General features: G+C 42.8%; 1 protein-coding gene across 3 annotated transcripts in view; it reads left to right on the top strand.

The window, feature by feature from the left end:
• The first annotated feature begins 13731 nt into the window (after positions 1–13731).
• The window catches only part of RGS6 (regulator of G protein signaling 6), a 287350-nt gene continuing 282502 nt past the window's right edge, over positions 13732–18579 (top strand). For 2 of the 3 annotated variants that reach the window (XM_054161559.1, XM_054161561.1), the window contains exon 1: positions 13732–13993. The gene's annotated coding sequence lies outside the window, so the exon portion shown is untranslated. Of the gene's footprint in view, positions 13994–14581; positions 14983–18579 lie in introns of those variants that run through there. The other variant, XM_054161560.1, reaches the window with a different exon arrangement.

The raw sequence follows: 18579 nt of genomic DNA, 5'->3' as shown, positions 1-18579 counted from the left end.
GGATTTTGCTCTCCCTTTTTGCTTCACTCTTATTACAGGAAGAGTCTTTTAGATTTTCCTTGTCTGATTTCCCTTATAATCCTAATTGTAACAACATGTCATCTCAGATTACAATACAGATATTTTTCTGTCAAAAGCAAGGGGAGAGGAAAAGTTGGTGGTAGAGAGCATATACTGACTTGCTTATATTCTTAAAAGGGGTTTATGGTGTAAGGGTTTAGTTTATGCTGTGGAAAGACAAGAGGTTTAGACTTCTCTGTGTATGTTCTAGACATGCCCACAATGTACTGTTTGCAGCTGGGTAGCAAGACCACAAAAGACTTCAGGGTCTGGGTTACCACATTTGTCTAAAAAGGCTGGATAATTGCTTCATGGAGCAGCAATTGCTTTTCCTGCATGGGCCAGGCAAGACAGCTGTACCAGGTATGCTTGGGCTTGTGTGCCTAGGAAAGGCCGTCTTGGGGAAAGGCTGTAAGCAATACAGAATGAGAATTGTTTATCTTTGTCATAACAGTCCCCAGTCCTGGTCAGTCTATGTCTGATAACACAAATGTCTAATGAGAGCTTCTAATGGTCTTTTTTCCCCCCTTGCTTTTGTACATTCCGGTATTATGTTCACTCAGTCCCGAAGAAATGATGGCAAGAATAAAGCAGGAATGGTGAGGATGGTTCTGTACAGCTGAGTATTGCAGACAGAAGGTAGTGATTTGGTAGGGGGAATATGAGCTATGAATTCTGTGTTTATGAAATTTATTTATATACTGTGTATTTAAGAGCCATAGCTCATATATGAACTATGTATGCTGAACTCAGAATATGAATTCTGCAAAGCTAGACCCAAATATATATTTAGGAACACTGTTATAACTTCTGAACAGCAAACAAAAATGAATGTGAAAGTGCTCCTGGTACCTGAGACATACACTGTTAGAGTTAGCAGGTTTCCTGTGAATGGGATGTAGTTTTCACATTTCTTGTTGGAGAAATGCATGAGGCCACGTTGAAACTATGAAAGAAATAACTTACAGGAGATGGATGGCACAGTTGTGGCAAGTATGAGAACATGAGAGCTGGACAGGCTTTCTCAGTGTCCTGAAACAGGACGCTACATATAGAGGCTAAACTTAAGAGTGTTCAGGGTTTCACTTTTACCTGAACCTTTTCACATTCATTATGGTCTATGATGAATAGAAAGTGAAGGACTGGGCTGGGCTACCCTCCTATGGTCTGCCTGAAGTTCTGACATGCTATATAGGCAAAGAGAAATTGGAGGCCATGCTTTTGTACAGGTATGGAGGGTTGGAACTGATCCTTGGTGATGTGGTAGTGGAGGGTGGACTGGTGGACAGAGTAGCATCTGAGGAGAGCAGGTGTATCATGGCACTAGACAATGAGTATGCAATGCTCTTTGGGCTGAGCATTAATTGAGAATAGAGCTACCTGCTTTCCAAAAATGAAAGGTAGGAGGCAAAAAATTCTTATGAACAGAATTGCATTTGCTTCCTAAATAAAGGGGGAACAAGGGGACACAGTCGCAAACTGCGCCAGGGGAGGTTTAGACTCGAGGTGAGGATTCGCCATTGGAATGTGCTGCCCAGGGAGGTGGTGGAGTCACCATCCCTGGAGGTGTTCAAGAGGGGATTGAACGTGGCACTTGGTGCCATGGTCTAGTCATGAGGTCTGTGGTGACAGGTTGGACTCGATGATCCTCGAGGTCTCTTCCAACCTTGGTGATACTGTGATACTGTAATTAGAAATAAGAATCCTGTTGGTAAACAAAATGTGTCATAGTCTTTGTTTCCAGAGATAGTTAATTGCAGTAAACAGCAGCCTATGTGCAAAGTCCTGGGTCTGTGAAAGCACAGGTTTGAGTAGGGAAGTGCATTTCTTCCAAAGTGGATATTGCAATTTTCTTCTTAATAATGAGGCTGGGCAAAATCCAAGGTGCTAATAGCCTACTACATCTTCTCAGAACCTTGCTGAAGAAAGAAGAGACTGAGTAAAACCTGTGATGGGTAGTATTTACATGTATGATAACAGATGACACAAAACTCCTAAAAAGAGAATTTTACTCTCTCTTCTTTTACACTGGCTCTGGGTAGTTTTCAGCAGTTGCTGTAGAAGTGTTCTCTGTATAAACAAAGTTGTGGGCTAGACAACAGGCAGCGTAAGGTTACAGGACATTCCCATGGCCTCTATACTCCTGCCTCCCCATGATATTTTTCCCTGCCTAAGGCTACTTGGAACCTTAATCTGGCTTGGACCAAAAATGCTCACAATGTGCAGATGGGTCTAGCTGCTATATTAAAACCAGATCATTTCCAGCTATTTGAAACTCTCTGATAAGGCAGACTTAAAAGTTTGCCAAAGTTTTCTTCTTGAACTGCAATAGCTAAAACTTGAATACTTGCATAGGAAACTTTTTAAAAACTGCTGGTACATATCCAGGTTTGTAACAAGTCAGTGGGGGAAAAAAAACAGTTTTAAGACAACCTGGTGAAAACTAGGAAGATATCTCCCTACAATGGATTTTATCGTGACCATGATAGGATGGTCTAAAGCAGGAAGTAATGGGATCAGGAAGATAAAAAACTTCTGTTTATGTGTCTCACATTTTCTTTGCAGTTATCAGGTTCCTTTTCAGGAGTTTTTCATGACAGTTCTGTGGCTGTAGCTAGAAATCCAGTGTTCAGGCACTGAAAATTTTTGCCTTAGAGATTCAGTCACCAAGAAAAATTGTTAGATATTACTGACAGACTAAGCCTGCTATCCCTACAGCCAATGCTGTGAGCAAAGAAAAACATCTTTGAAGCTGGTCCTATTTTTACCTAGTGTAGCAGTTTGTGTTACTGTGTATGAAAATTGTTATGCATTGAGCTGCTGGTCTCATGATCTCACTTTAATGGTGGGTGCAAAGCTAGAAGCCTTGGATTTCTTGAGTTCTACTTCATGAGATCTTTAAGGAAGTTGCAATATTAGGATATCTTTGCATTTTCCTTTGTAATTTTTACCACTTCCCTTTAAAAATATGTAGCAGGATAGGTCATTAAATGTCCAAAAAGAAGCATTAAGCCCCCAAGAATTAAGTGTGCCATGGATCTGCCCATGTTATTTATGCTTGGTTTCCCCTCAGGTTTAGGAAACAATTCTGCAAGCTAATGATTTGGCCATGTCTTCCACAAGAGTTCACAATGCTTTGCAGAAACAAGTCCCTTCTGATTAAAATCCATTATCTGAGTGTCTTCTCCCCCTGCTTCCACCCTTTAGCAGCTGGTCTGAGCTGGTTGTTCAGGCCCTCCCCAAAAGAAGGAAGAGATGGTGTCATCAAATCTGTGACTAGAGAGGAAGTCTGGGACATTGTCTTAGAGAAGGATCTAGCTCTTTGTCCAGCAAAGGTCATAAGGTAAATCAGTCATTTTGTGTAGGGCAGTAGTCCTGTGTCTATGCATCATCCACATCAGATAACGCTTTCCTTCGAGGCTGAGCTGTAGAATGAGCAGAGTATTTTTAGCTTTATTTGGAATTAATTTCTACAATCTAAATTACTGTGAAATTGACCTACACACTGATCTAGAAGAGAGCAAATGAGTGTGTTTTTGACAAGATGCACTGGCAGGGAAGTCAGGGAAGAGCTGAGACTGGGTTTTGTCAGGGAGCATAAGATTTTAAACTGTAGATTAAAAATGAAAACTGCTGAAAATAATTAAAACCAGACGACTAAAAACATGTGGGAAGAGGCTTATGTGTGAAGGCTAGAGAGTAGGAAGGAGATAAATGTGCAGAGAGAAGGCAGAGGTAGCAGTTTGTGTTGCATCTAAAATGGGTGAAAAATTAGAAGCCTTTTTCAAAGGGAGTGTTGCCCCTCTGTTTCAGCTGCAGAATTATCTTCATTCGTTGGCTTTGTTTTACATTGAATTCAACAGGCAAATTGACCTGTCTTACAGCCATGGTCACTGTATTGATCTGCTAAAAATGCAGGGAATATATGAGGTGATGAGAGAGTGAGTGTTTTGCTAGCAGGTACCTCTTAGACCAGCTGTATACTGATCTCGCGCTCCTCACTCTAGTGGACTGATGAAGCCAGACTGGTTGTTGGAAACTACATCTACAGAGATGGCACTGGGTGACCATGCAGCTCCTTGTAGATGTGGACAGAACAGTAACAGTTGAATCTTCACTGGTAACTTTCAGAGCTACAAAGCAAAACAAAAGCATGAGATCAAATAAAGAACAGAAGCTTGACTTCATCTCAAGCTGACATCTGAACTCTCACCAAGGATAGATCTCCAGAGGTGGTTGCTACACTTTTGATTCTTGGTGTTTTACTTAGAACTATTCTGTTTGGAAAGTCCATGAATCAGACATGCAGAAGCGAGGAAGACCTAACCTGCTCTAGAGGTAGAGACACCAGAGATGATGCTTTTGTGTTTTCCTGATCATTCCAAAATCTGAGTAGTTGAGCATCTAGGAAGAGAGACTTTACTTCATATTCTGAAAGGACGAGGAGGACCAGTTGATTATAACAGAGTGAGAAGAGCTCTGTTTTTTTAGCATGTGTGGGTAGATTGTAGCTCACAGCCACATGAGCTGATCTGTGGGCCTTTTCTAAGTATGTTCTAACTGTCATGGAGAGTATTATTCTTTTGCACAGCATGGGGTTCACAGGAGCAAAACTATAGCATAAGGCCTCTAAGTCACTGCAAGTACAAAGATTTTACTCAAAGTGAGGTAGTCCAGTGGAGTCCTAAGGACTTGCTTTCTCCTTGATTCAAAGTTTGTGCTTTCTTGTGTGTTACTGCCATTAGCTGCTGAGATAAAATCTGAGAAATGTTTTTGGAAGGGAGGGTGGTGAGAGATAGGCAGTATCTAAAAGAGTGACTTTTTTCTATAAATGCAAGTGAGCCTCAAAATATTTCCCACAGTTAAGTATTTGCATGAAACATGAAATTTGCTTCACTTCTGCTTAACCTCCTTTGAAGTCTGAATCTCATTAATATTTTAATAACATCATTTCCTGGTAAAAAGAAAAATTAAGAAAAAAGAAAGAAGGAGTTTTAAACAGCAATTTTACGTGAGGTAAATGATGAGCCTATAAATATTTGTGCTGAAAACATGATGCTGAATTACCTTAGCAGACCATATTCAAACAGTAGTTATAGATATTTTGTTGTCAAAATGTAAGGATGAGTTGCATGAAGGTCCACAGAGGATTGCTCTGGGTCTGGTAGTATTCATTAAATTCATTAATGAGCTGGATGATGACACAAAAGAGAATCATTATTAAATTTGCAGATAATTTCGAGCAGCAAGAGACTGCAAAGATGTTAGAAGCCAGGATTAGAATTCCGTGATCTTGATAAATTGCAGATATGATCTGAAAAATGTGGGTAGCATTCAGTATGAATACGAGCTACATTTAGACAGGAGCGAGGAACTGCAGAAACACAGGACAGCAAGGAGCTGTTTTCACAGCAGTTCTGTGGGAAAATATGTAGCAGGCATCCTAGACCACAGACTGAACAGGAGGCAGTGATGCCGGGCTGTTGCAAAAAAGGGGAGCACCACCCTGGGCTGTCTGTGCATGTGCAGCGTGCTCTGTTTGGCAGTGGTGAGGCATCAGCAAGAGCATTATGTACATTAGAAAAATGTGGAGCAGCTGGAGATGGTCCAGAGTTGGGCAATCAGGATAGTGAGGCATTATAAAATCAAGCTGTAAGGAAAGAAAACTGTGGTTGTCTAATCTGATACAGGAAAATGGGTAAAAGTCTTAAAGCCCATGAAACTCTGCTCCAAAGAGAATGATAATCTGCTTTCTACATCCATGATGGAGAACAAGAAATAGCAGCCTCCAATTTAAACAAGCAAGCTTAATCTTCAATATTAGGATGATAATTTGTGCATACACTGTTTCACTAAACATTAGAATACGTCTCCTGAAGTGTCTGTGGCATCTCTAGCACTGAAAGTCTTTAAATTCTTGTCAGGAGGAACTTCAGCATAGCTAGTCTATCTTGAGTGGGGGGACAGAGTCAGTGATTTTTTAGTCCCACAATTTCATAAGAACCAGAACCTCCACTCCCCACCCCCCTCCAAGTAATTTACATGTTTAGTTAAAATAAACTCTGAATATGCATCACTGCAATCAGCTGCTGGAGAATTTAGCCTTCAGTCTCTAAGAATGTAAGCAGGAACAACTTGAGAATTTTCAAACTTGTAACTTGTCAAAATTTGGGCAGATTTTCACAGAGCAGCATATCCTTGTCACCAAGGCCCATCTCCCTGGTGCATTTTTAACAATAGCCTCACAACACAGGCTTATTCAGTTATAGGAATATATTTAACATGGGCAAAAGCCTTTTTTCATCAAATCTTCTGGAAGCTAGTTAAACTGATTTTACTGAAGCATAAAAGGAAATAAAAGATAGAAAATAAGAAGCCAGCTATGTGCTGACCCATACAATGAAATGTTTCTGCTCAAGGACGGCAGAATTTCAACCACAAATGCCATAGATATTTACCTGCACGTGGATTTGAAGACTAACTGTTCCATTAGTGTTTTTAATGCATATGATCCTGACATGGAGTGTATTACATCTTTTAAAGATTTGTGGAGTTGGTAATGGTGCTGCAGATTTGAAGCAGTTTCTTGGATAAGGAGGAAAAATATCAGTAACTCCATGTTTTTGCAAATAGGTGCTGCTGCGTAATATTTTGAATTATGCATTGTGCAAGTGGTGTTCTCACATCCCAGTTTAACAGAGCAGAACAGTTTGAAATGTGTTTTAATTGAATTGAGCTTTATCTGTGTCTTTATTGTCACAGCTTAGCAGGCTGAGTATTGAGGCAAGGAGTGTGTTTCAAGACGAGAGCTCCCCGGTGGAGTTCTGGCTGGAGAGGTGGAAGATGAGACCAGAACTGAGCCCTAGGATCCATGCTGCAGCTGGTGAGATCTGCAAAACTGGCATCTGGATTCCTAGCTTTGTAGGCAAGGGAGATTCATAAGCCTTGAGGAAGGTCTCCTTGCAGTCCAGTGAGGCAAACTTTCTTAGGTCTTCTGCTCAGCAGAGAGAGAGATTCTTTCTGGCACAGCTCTGAGCATGTGAGGTTATGCTTCAGAGCTTTGACTCTCCAGCTGTCCCTACCCACCATCGGCTCTAGTGAGAGGCTAGAAAAAAAACAGGTTTCATAGGCTAATATCTGTTCTTTGAGTCCTTCTGCCTCCCACTTCCCACTCATTTTAGTGAGTGCTGTACAACTGACCCCCACTCAGCCAGATCTCCTCCATGTGCAGTACTTTTTCAGCAGAAGGGAAACTGCAAAGATAATTGATAAATAATCCATTGTCACTTGAATTTGAAAGTGAATTGTAAGGACATTTCTTACTCAAAATGTAGAAATGCTTGACTTCTTAGGCTTTACTGCTGTTAATAAGTAAACAAATAATAAAAAAGACCATTGAATAACTAGATATTCACCAAAAGCAAATGTCCTATGTTATGCTCCTCAGCTGAAACCACAAAATGCACTGTGATGTTTAGCTACATAAATCAGCCAGCATGGGAGAAGTGACACCATATGATTTAGACAAATCATCAACACCCTGCAAATCTTTTGCAGCTATTAAAGATTTTTATAGATAAAAATGTGTGTGTACACAAAGTGTGTGTACATAGATACACAAATACACAGACGTGCCTTCCAGTACTGGAATTGTTGATGGGTGTTATAAATCATCCAAGTACAGAAAAGAAACATGTTTTATGGTGGTTTGCAGTTTCTTCCATATGTTAAATGTTTTGGTTTTTTTTTCTTTCAAAAGCAGGAGATGATATAGTTTCTGCTGTGACAAATGCATAGTTAATAAGACACAAATAGTGGCAAAAGAAGGATTCAGCATACAAGCAGCATGATCAGGGCTATGAAAGGCACACGCTGCATCTTGCTAGTTTTAAAGGTTTTTTAAACACATTTCATGCCTTCCTCCACACTTTAGGTTCTTCATTCCCACTGCTCAGCAGCTCCCATCACAGCTTATGTAATTAATCAGCATAAAACTTCTTTCAAACAAACAAACAAAAAAAAGTCCAAAGGAAACTTTTGCAGTACTGCAGAATAAAATAGCTAAGGATGTTGTGATTTATTCAAAGCAAGTGTTCCTTGTGCACCTCTTCCAGTCCAGCAGGTAATGACTGACTGAGGAAAGCCTGAATTCTACTGGAATTTACACATCTCTACCACTTAGTGCTGTGAGATTTCATAACATTGGGACACTCAGCATGGCAGAAGGGGAGGCTCTACGTGGTCTGGGAAAATTTTGTGAGTTCAAATCAGATAGATGGAGTCAGGGCAGAAGGCTGTTCTTTCCTGAAAGACAGAAAACATTAAGAATTGATAGACACCAAGGAACTGATCTCCTTGTAAGCTGGAAGAAGTGGTGAAGAGACCTTGGCAGATTCCTAGCTGTTATAGAAAAACCTGAAATCCCCCCTAAAGACCTGCCCTTAGCACAAGGACAAATGAGACTATGCTAATCTCCTCATTCAGCCTCAAATCAGTGCTCTCATTTGTTCAAATGTGAGATTTCCAAAGCAGGGGGGAAATAAGATGCCTCTGCCATACTTGTGCAAGAACCAGAATATTAATGAAACAGAATCTTTCCCCTTCTGATTAGTCATATTGCTCTTGGACCACGCTGGGACTCCAGGAAAGAAAACATGAGGCAAATCTTACATAAACCTCTGTTTAATATTTCCAGCAAGTGAAGTCTTAACAACTGTCCCAGATGTATTCACAAAGACTGTGAATTTCTCTTTCCCACAGTGTTCTTTATTGATAAAATTGAACAGAGAGACTGTTACTAAAGCTGTTCTGATATTTTTAGATTTATATATAGAAGAATTATTCTCAGTACATCTGATTTTGTTATTTGTCTAGATTCAAGGCACAATTTCCTCATGCTTGAAACTCATCACTATGTTTAGATTATTTTTTTCCTGATGGCAACAAGTCACTGAGAAGTTTGTCAGAAGTCATGTGAAATTTAAGAAGCATTAGAGCTGACAAAAATTTAATGTCTTCACAGAAAAAAAAATCACTTTCCACAAAGAGAGCAATTCAGTGAAGCTAAATGAGGCCAGTGCACACTGGCTCTGAATGGTTCCTATTAAGTTGTCTCTGTTCTTCTGGCTTGCCTGATCTTGTAGATGTAGCAGTATACATTTACCTTCATGCTGTTTAACTCATGGCTCAGAAACTGGCAGTATATGTTACCTGCATTGTTCAGGCTCACATGTTCAGTTTCTGCAAAACACTTTAATGTGCATCAATGGAAACCTCCTCTGGGTTGTGATCCCCACGGGAGAATTCTCACTGCGGAGATAGCACTTACACTCATGAATAAACCTGGCATATGTGGCAGCATCTCCTGTGCTGGCTTTCCCTCCACAGAAGGGGATGCAGGAGGACTCAGCATGGGAAGGCTCCCCACATTTGATTCTCCAGTGACAAAATTTCCTGACAGTCTTTGAGGTAGAGGTGGAAGGAAGAGCCATCTTGGTGCAGACTTTAAGTGGTTTAGGGCTGCATGGCTGAAATCAAGAAGTTTTCCTAATTGTTTGCTCTTTCTGATGAGCCCATCTGGAACACAGCACACATACAACAGGGTGTTGGGAATTTTCTTAGAGTATACTTGCATAAGACAAGCTAGAAATCAGAGGGGTGCTGTGAAAGAGTAGCTGAGGGTACTGTATGTAAGGCGCAGAAAAAGACACCAAATAGCACTTGTCCAATAGTTATGGTTGCAATGACAAGATGCAGAATAACTTTTTCCTTCTGATAGGTGAAGCAGAGTAAGTGAAATTAACAGCACTCCACAACTTGCTCCTGCTGAATGCTAGCATGGGTCTGTTCTGCTTGTAAAACTTCCAAATTTGCTGTCAATCTCGCCACTGGTTCTACAGAGTTAATTGAATGTTTAAAAAAAAAAAAGAGCTGAGGAATTCCAGACTGCTGCTACAGCCATTTACTCAAAAATGTACCATGAAATAAGCAAAGGGCTTTGAGCTGACATAAAAAAAAGGAAAAAGTCTTACTTAGCCTGCTTTAGCAAAGTCTGGAAAGCCTGTCTCTCTGTTGTTCGAATGATGTAGGCTAAGACACAGGAGATAAGAAAAGCCAAGACACTGAAAGCTGTTGTAAAAGTAGGTCACTGTTAAATTAAACATTTTATAGAAAGTAGAACCTACCTTGAATAACTCTGAAAATCCCTTTGCTTTTTCCATGCACTCAACCAGAGAGAGTCACTTTCTCTGCTTTACTTCCTTCACAGAAAAAAAGCAGGGCTGTAGTGATGGCTCAGCACCCACCCTCGAGCCAGCAGCTCCATTTTTTCTTGTAATTAACAGCTATTGAATATTTATGAAGTAAGTGCTATGAGGTAACACTCATTCATCAAATCAACAATGCTGTTCTTTTGCAAACTGAAAGGAAAGCACTGGACCCACTTTGGAGCACCACAACCACAGCAGTCACATCGGTTTCTGCTTTTCAGTTTCCCTCAAGCACCAGGAGAGGAGGATGCTACTGGCAGAAAGTTAGCCACATCTACTCTTTTTTTTTTTTTTTTCCCCCAGACAATCACAGGGGAACATGCTGTGCTGTGACTCTTTTCACCATGTGAAAAAACTCTTGAAATACCCTGGAGACTCCCACTGTTGAGCTGTGAGTAAGAGCACAGGCCCTGTGAGCATGTGTAACTCATGTCACAGCCGCTATGTGCGGTGGTTGGAAGGTGTACGTTCCAAAGCTGATAAAACGAGCATTTTACAGCAATAAGAATACCTTCAGAAGAGGATTACTAGGTGTGGGGGAAGTTATCTACTGCTTCAGTCTTCAGTAAAATATATGATAACTTCATAAATGTCTGTATAATAAAGTAAAGCTGACAAATATTTTCAGTGTAATGTAGTGAAAATATCTAGCTTGACTTCTATTGGTTTTAATGATGTATCATCACTGACAGGTGATGTTCTATACCTGGTGTGGACCATAGTAGTCTCTTCTGGCTTTAAGATGAAGTACAGAGGAGAGGGGCCAACAAAACTCTGTCCTCTTGGATGGAAAGATGCATAGCAGCCCCTTGCCATGCATTCTTCCTCAGTGCTTAATGAGCATAACAAAACATTTCAGATGAAAGGTCTTTTTCCACAAATATTTTTGTATGTGCTCAGTTCAACATCAGCTCAAGGTGCCCCACTGATCTAAATGGAAGTGTCCCTGTATCTCTAATCAGACTCATCAAACTGCTGGACTCTCCTGCTGGGAAAAAGGTTAAGCTGAGGAACAATCTCTGTGATGAGCCATGTTTGTTACCAGAAGGAAACCACTAGACAAAGTTTTATTTAATTATAGCATAAAATGCAGGAATAAGAGATGAAATATTATCCAAACTTGAAATAACATTTACATTATTTTTATTCATCTATTTCCTTTCTTTTTATTTGTCCTTTTTGGCCACAATTTCTTCCATTGAGCACAATTTTAAAAAAAAAAGTACAATGGTCACTTTTGCTTTAATATTTCCAGCCAGCAACCTTTCTTAGCATAGTATGGTCTAGGTTGGAAGGGACCTCTGAAGGTCACCTAGTCCAACCCCCTCTGCAGTAAGCAGAAGCATTCTCAACTAGATCAGGCTTCTCAGAGCCCTGCCAAGCCTGACCTTAAATATCTCCAGGGATGGGGCTCCAACCACCTCCCTGGGCAACCTGTTCTGTTGCTCCACCACCATCACAGTAAAGAACCTGTTCCTAACATCCAATCTAAATCTGCTCTTTTCTAGTTTGAAGCCATTGCCCCTTGACCTGTCACTACAGACCTTTGTAAACAGTCTTTCTCCGTCCTTCTTGTAGGCCCCGCTCTTGTACTGGAAGGCTGCTATTAGGTGTCCCCAGAGCCTCTTCTTTTCCAGGCTGCACACTCCCAGTGGCCCTCCTCTGTACCTGCTCCATTAGGTCCTTGTCCTGCCTCTATTGAGGGCTCCAGACCTGGATGCAGTACTCCAGGTGAGGTGTCTGCTGTAGTACAGGAATACCTGGCCTGGAAGCACTGCCAGGAAACATTCTCATAATGTCTTTGAACTGCAATGTTAATATACATGTGAAATATTTTCAATCCTGGATTTTGAGAATGGCATTTCTACAGAACTGTTTTAACCTGATAAATGTAAGCACTTAGAACTATTAACTGCTGTGTGTACACTCTTTTCAGGGAGCTGGGAGACTAAAGACCATGAAGAACAGAGGTGAAACAGGTTTTTCTGAACAAACCTGACAGAAGAAAGTGAAATATTTAATGCTTTATGTTACATGATGTCATATCCCAGCTTAACTTGATATAACTACTACTAGGGCTACAAAGATGATTGAGGGATGTGAGTATCTCTGCTATGAAGAAAGGCTGAGAGACCTGAGGCTCTTTAGCCTGGAGAAGACTGAGAAGGGATCTGATCAATGCTTGTAAATATGTAAAGGGCAAATGTCAAGAATATGGGGTCAGTCTCTTCTCAGTGGTGCCCAGTGTCAGCACAAAGGGCAATGGGCACAAAGTAGAACACAGGAGATTTCTGTGCTGAACAGGCTGCCCCAGAGAGGTTGTTTTGTCTCCTTCATTGGAATTACTCAAACCCCACCTGGACATGATTGTTTCTAGGCATTGGACTAGATGATCCCTAGAGGACCCTTCCAACCCCTACTATTCTGTGGTTCTGTAGCAAACAGCAACAACAACAAAATCTATGAAAAACAAGAACAAAAAGTCTGTGTTTCATAAGCAGACGTTCCCTTTGCCAGAAAACTTTGTGTGGCAAATAAATGTATAATGTGCTTAGATCTGTCTGAAGGGAGTGATGAGTAGTTTAAATTCAAATGATATAAATGGAAATACTCTTAGATTCAGTTTATTTCAACAGGGCCTGTTGCAACAGGACAGGGTGATGGTTTTAAAGTAAAAGGGATTTAGACTAGATAAAGAAACACTGACACAGGTTGCTTAGCTAAGTTTTTGTATGTTTCATGTCCCTAGAAATATACAAGGCCAGGCTGAACAGGATTCTGAGCATCCTGACCTGATGGATAATGTCCTTGCCCATTTCTAGGGGGTCGGACTAGATGACCTTTAAAGGTCTCTTCTGACCCAAACCATTCTGTGAGCTCATCATAGCCAACAGCTGTGAGTTTTGTCCATGTGACAGCTCTGCTTAAAAGACGAGTGTCTCTTAAGTGAGGTAGCTGAAGCTGTCGTGCCTGCTATGATTAGTAATGGTGTGCCAAGTCCAGGGCTCCTTGTCACCCCCCGGGCTTTAGCTGGGAAATCCTGAGTACTGAAGGAGCATGACCCAGAGGCAAGGTTTTGGTGGTTAGAAATGGAAGAGTTTTGACCGAGATTTCAATCATGCGATAGATCAATATGCGTAAAGAGAGATGTAAGGCCTGTCCTCGTCTCCGTGCCTTCTTTCAGAGCAGCACCAAGGCGCCCAGACGCAACCAAGCTGGTGGGATGGCAGGAGCTGAAGTTTCCCCGTATCATCAGACTCAAAACTGGAGAAAGCTGCTCTCCTCGGCGTCGGTGCTGGGTGGGAGAGGCGTGCCCGGACTGCCCGCAGCGGGCGCTGCTGCTACGGGGCCGGGGCCGTCACCGCCCCCGCCGCCCCGCCCGGGCCACCGCCCCCACCCGCCCGGTGCGGGCTCGGCGGAGGGTCGGGCGGCTGCAGCGAAGGGGTTCGGTGTGCCCGCCGCGCTCCGGCCGCAGCGTTGCCTGCGCCGCCGCCCCCCCCGCCGCAGCCTCAGGGTGTGCTGAGGGGTGCGAGAGGTTTGGGGAAGAGGTGCGAAGAGCCTCAGGCTCCGCCGGCAGGCTCGAGCCATGGTGCCTTGTCCCTGAGGAGAGGAGAGGAGAGGCAAGGCGGGGGGCGGCAGGGGACGGCGGCGGCGCGGTTGCTAAGGTAATGGGAGTGGGCAGCACGCAGGGTTGGAGCCGGGATCTCTCATCGCCCTGATTTTTCTCTTTGGCCGCATTTGTTCGGCGGGGCGGGGGTCTCCATCCCGGGATGTCCATCCCGGTCCTGCCGCTGAGAGCGGAGCCCTGAGTCCCGGCCCGGCGGGAGGGAGCTGCCCGGGTGGCCCAGAGGCGGGAGTTCTCTCCGAGTTGGTAGCAGCGGGCAGGTTCACAGCGGTGCCTGTGTCGCATATATGTGTCTGTATGTACAGTGGCCCGCACCGCTGGGCAGCCGAGGGGCGGTTGCTGCCCTTCCCGGGCCGCACGGGTCCTTCCCGGGCTCACCGCGCCTGCGGTGAGCCCTCCCGGGGGACCCCGCTAAAAGAGGACCTGCCTCGGGGCTCGGCCGGGGCTCAGGGGACACGGTGTCCCAACAGGTACAAGTACTGTGCCCGAGGACCCCGGGCTAGGTGTGGAGTCGGGGCAAGTTTTGGTGCGCTGAAAACGTAGAGCCTTTCTTGGGGGGGAGGCCTCGGAGAAGGACGACGGGGAGCCGGCGCTGGGGTACGGCTTGAAAGGGGAGCGGATGCCCCGTAGGAAAACTGGGAAACTGTTTCTCTTCGGTAGCGCAAGGCAATAACACACTTTCCTCCGCCGACAAAGTGCGTTTGCATGGAGACAGATCGGTGTGCGAGAGTAAAGCTGTCAGGCACTCTCCTCCCAGAGCCTTAATCTCCTGTGACACTAAAAGCATCTTCTCAGTCACTCGCTGCAGCAGCATTAATAGAGGAATAGGTTGCGGGGCCGGCAAGGAGCTTTAAGTATTTTTTTTCTGAGGGAGAGGCAGGTTTTTGCATAGATAGCGGCACGCTGCCGCTTGCACGGTGCAGACATCGCAGCAGTCAGCGCTGCTGCTCCGAGGGACTGTGACTGCGCTTGTGGCTCTGGGCTTGTCGTCCCGTCTGCTCCGGCGCTGCTCTCCCCGGGACAGCCTGGGTAAGTCGGGGCTAGCTTCAGCTGATGCCAGAACAGCATCCCTGTTGCAGCCTGTGCGCTACCGAGCAGCATGACATCTCCCAACACTTCCCTGAAATTAAAGGTTTTGGATATGCACGATTGCTCTTGATTGTATTTTCATTTGCCGGTTGCCAGAGCACAGGGAACAGAAAGTAAGACAATGTGGTTTTGATCAACAAAGCCATGCTGTAAAGCTCACCATTATGTTATGCCCTATATTGGTGACTTTCCACCCCAAAGAAGGCTATGTTTCATCTGCATTTGTGTGTTTCTGTGCAAAGTGCTTTGTAAAGGTATAATGTTATTTATAATTGATCACCGAAGAACATAGTGAAAGTAATTCACAGCTTTGGGGGATTTAAGGCATTTGATAATATTATAAATATTCTCCAAGGTCGATTTGGGTTTATTTTGAAGTGGGAGGTTGTGTGTATTTGCTGTCATCCATTTCTTATCCTAATCTTGTAAATGGGAAGAACGAGCAATTGTTTGCTCTGTGGTTATAATCCATAAATACTTTTTCATGAGCTGACTGGAACACTTTAGCTATACTTCCTTGTAAATGTGCTTTAAAAAGAGGTTAGATGTTGAAGAGCAGTTATTGACTCGGGGGCATATGGTTACAAGCACAGAATAATACTGTTCATTACTTGAATGTGCGTTAAATGCTGAAGAGACTGTTTAGACTCAGCCAATATTGACTTTATTTTTAGATGAGCTGTTCCTCTTTCAAATGACCTAATAGAATAATTGATGGCAAGCAGTCCAATTTCTTTCCTAACTGGCTACAAGTGTGGTGGAGTTTAGCCCTTATCTTTTACATTTTAGACTGTAGTAGTGATCAGAAGGAGAAATAGTTACTTGTTACACATCTCATACAGAGATTAATAGTAATAGATGTTTGAAGATTGCTGTTCACCTATGTGAATGATTTTTCAGATTTCTTACTAATCTTCCCTTCTAAGTAAAGGCATAATAAGAAGCTGCATATAGTCATTGTTGACATTGCTTGTCTGAGGTTCCTGGTGCACATAGTGCAGATTCCTGTTTTAATTGACAATACCTGTGGATAAGAGGAAAAGGCGTGTCCTCTTGAAGCAGCAATTACCTCCTTGCTAACCATTTGCACAGGGTGTTTCAGTGTCTAGTGTGTAATCCTTTTGGAGTATGCAGGTATGGCAAGAGGTGAGCAGAGCACCGTTCATTCACAGGAGTAACTGTGTTGGTTAATGCTTTCAGCAGCAGCTGGAGGAAAGCTGAGCATAGGGACTGGAAATGCTAGGATCTGTCATTGTCCCTTTGAGCAGCCAAGAAGGGGAGAAAGGGAGACGACAGTCCTGTCCCAGCAGATTGCAGCAAACTAGCAGATGGCAGGGAAAGAAAAGAAGCTGCTATGTGTGGAGTAGCAGGAAGACAAAACAGCTGCAGTGTGTCATCTTAACATGATACATTAGGATGCTGTGTTGGGCTGTGGTAAAACTTCTGCATCTTGCAGTGCTGTGGCTCAGGCATCCTAATGAAAACACCATGGGTTTGCAGGTTGGTTATTATTTTGCTGATCTCGATAACAATTTATTCTAAGTATTCTATGTAACAATGTGAGTTTCCAGCTTTTCAAGAGTGAGGGGTAAGTAACCCAGTGGCTCTGGCCAGAGATACCTTTGATATCTAGATCAAACCCTGCAGTTGTAAAGAGACAGCAGAACAGGGACAAGCTGCTCTTGCCATACCCAATGTTACAAGAGTGCAGTTTTGCCCTTACGATTGATTATTGTCTTGTATGTACTCATCACCTGGAGCTTCAGTTGCATTTCTGGAAGCACACCTAGGCTCTCTATAGGGGAGATTGTGTGAAGAAATAAGTCCACTTCACCAAGCAGCTCTGGGCTGCTTCAGGATATTACATCTAGTTGTCAGAACTGAAATACTTCTGGTGCTTTATGGGACATTTCTCAGCTTCTTCTTAATTGCATTATTATCTATGTCAATTCATACCACAGGATTATAGTTACAAAGAAAATCTAGGTGCAATAAGGGTATTATGTTGATGATTTGGAAGTATGTTTCTTCATGCCACTCTAACATCTGAAGTGTCAAACAAGATGTGAGGTACCGTGGCCCTGTGTTATTACAGAAGTGTAGTAGTACTTGTAACCTTGAACACTTGCTGCTCTGTTTGCATTTGAGAGAAAAGATGACCAGCACCATGCTGGCCAAGCACATTTCAGAAACACTTAGGTACCTGTAGGTGGTGATGGACACCACCTTGGGTTTTCAGAAGCATCTGGACAAATCAGTCAATTGGTTCCTGTGGAGTTAGGCATCTGACTTCCTCAGGCTAAAAAATTTCCTCTTTGCATCTTTGAGCACTTATGTATGTGTGAACATCTGTCTTCATATTCTGATCTAAATTATTATGTTGCTGCATATCTAACTCTTGGTTTGTGTGGGTTGTTGTTGTTTCCCCCCAAATTTCTGCCTCCACTCTTCATCCCTCATCTCTTAACTTTCTATGTGGTGAGTGTGAAAGCACTGCTTGCATTGTGGTGGTGGGTTTAACGAGGTTCAGAGATGGGTGGAGCTACACATGGTCTGAAGTGTTTTGAAAGGTTGCTCCTTGAAAAGACAATAGATAAGTCATAGAGAGTTCTAAACTGTTTGATTACAGTTTTCCTCTAGCAATAAAGTGACTTCCAAAGTTTTTAAAGGCTGATGTTAATGTTAGTGAATTCACAATGGTTTCTTAGCCTGTATAAATTTTACCATGAAAAGACTTTTCCATGATTTCAGTTGCTGTTTCCAGCTGGAGTAATAGCATATTGTGGTGACTAGGGAATGATCTCATCTTTGCTGTTGTGCTCTATCTATGAAGAGGAGAGAGAAAGAGGAGCTAATTTGTATTTTCCTCATTGCTTGTCAAGCTCTAGAAAGATAGTGGAGTCAAGAGAGATTGCTGCTACCCACTTGTGTTGCATCAGATCTCATACTATTTTTTACCATCTCTGTAGCTGGTGGCAAGGAATGTGGGGAGAGAGAAAAGTAGATTAAAATTTCAGTGAGCAATAAGGTTCTGACATTTTGATGTCCCAGGTGCAGTGTCATGCTAGAAACAGCTCTCTTGACCTAAACTCAGCAGCAGGGTAAGGCACTGGTACTGCTCTTTTCCTATATGGAAATAGTGGGGACCATTAGGCAGTGAAGAGGAAAAATGAGTGCTGTATTTTTGCCAGAAATTTTCAATTACATGCTACAAACATCACCCCAGTGGAAAAGGACAATATTTCATCTTTTCACTGTGCTTATAGAACCTGGCATCAGTGGTGAAAGGTTCACAGGGTAGTTGAAAGCTCCTCAGATTGATTACTACAGATCCACTATGCTGTGGGGATGTGTTGAGGAAGTGATAACTAATGGTTTGAAAGTCAGGACTTATATGATCAATTTATTGCTTGGTCATCCATTATGTGAGTGTGGGGAGTCACTTAATTTCACTGTGATTTAGTTTATCATTTTGTACAAAACATCATTTGCCTCTGTCAGATGAGCAACTGGGCTCAGATTACGTCTTCACTATTG

Source organism: Dryobates pubescens, chromosome 5 (assembly GCF_014839835.1).
Source record: "Dryobates pubescens isolate bDryPub1 chromosome 5, bDryPub1.pri, whole genome shotgun sequence".
Lineage (NCBI taxonomy): Eukaryota > Metazoa > Chordata > Aves > Piciformes > Picidae > Dryobates > Dryobates pubescens.
This window is presented reverse-complemented; position numbering and strand designations above follow the sequence as displayed.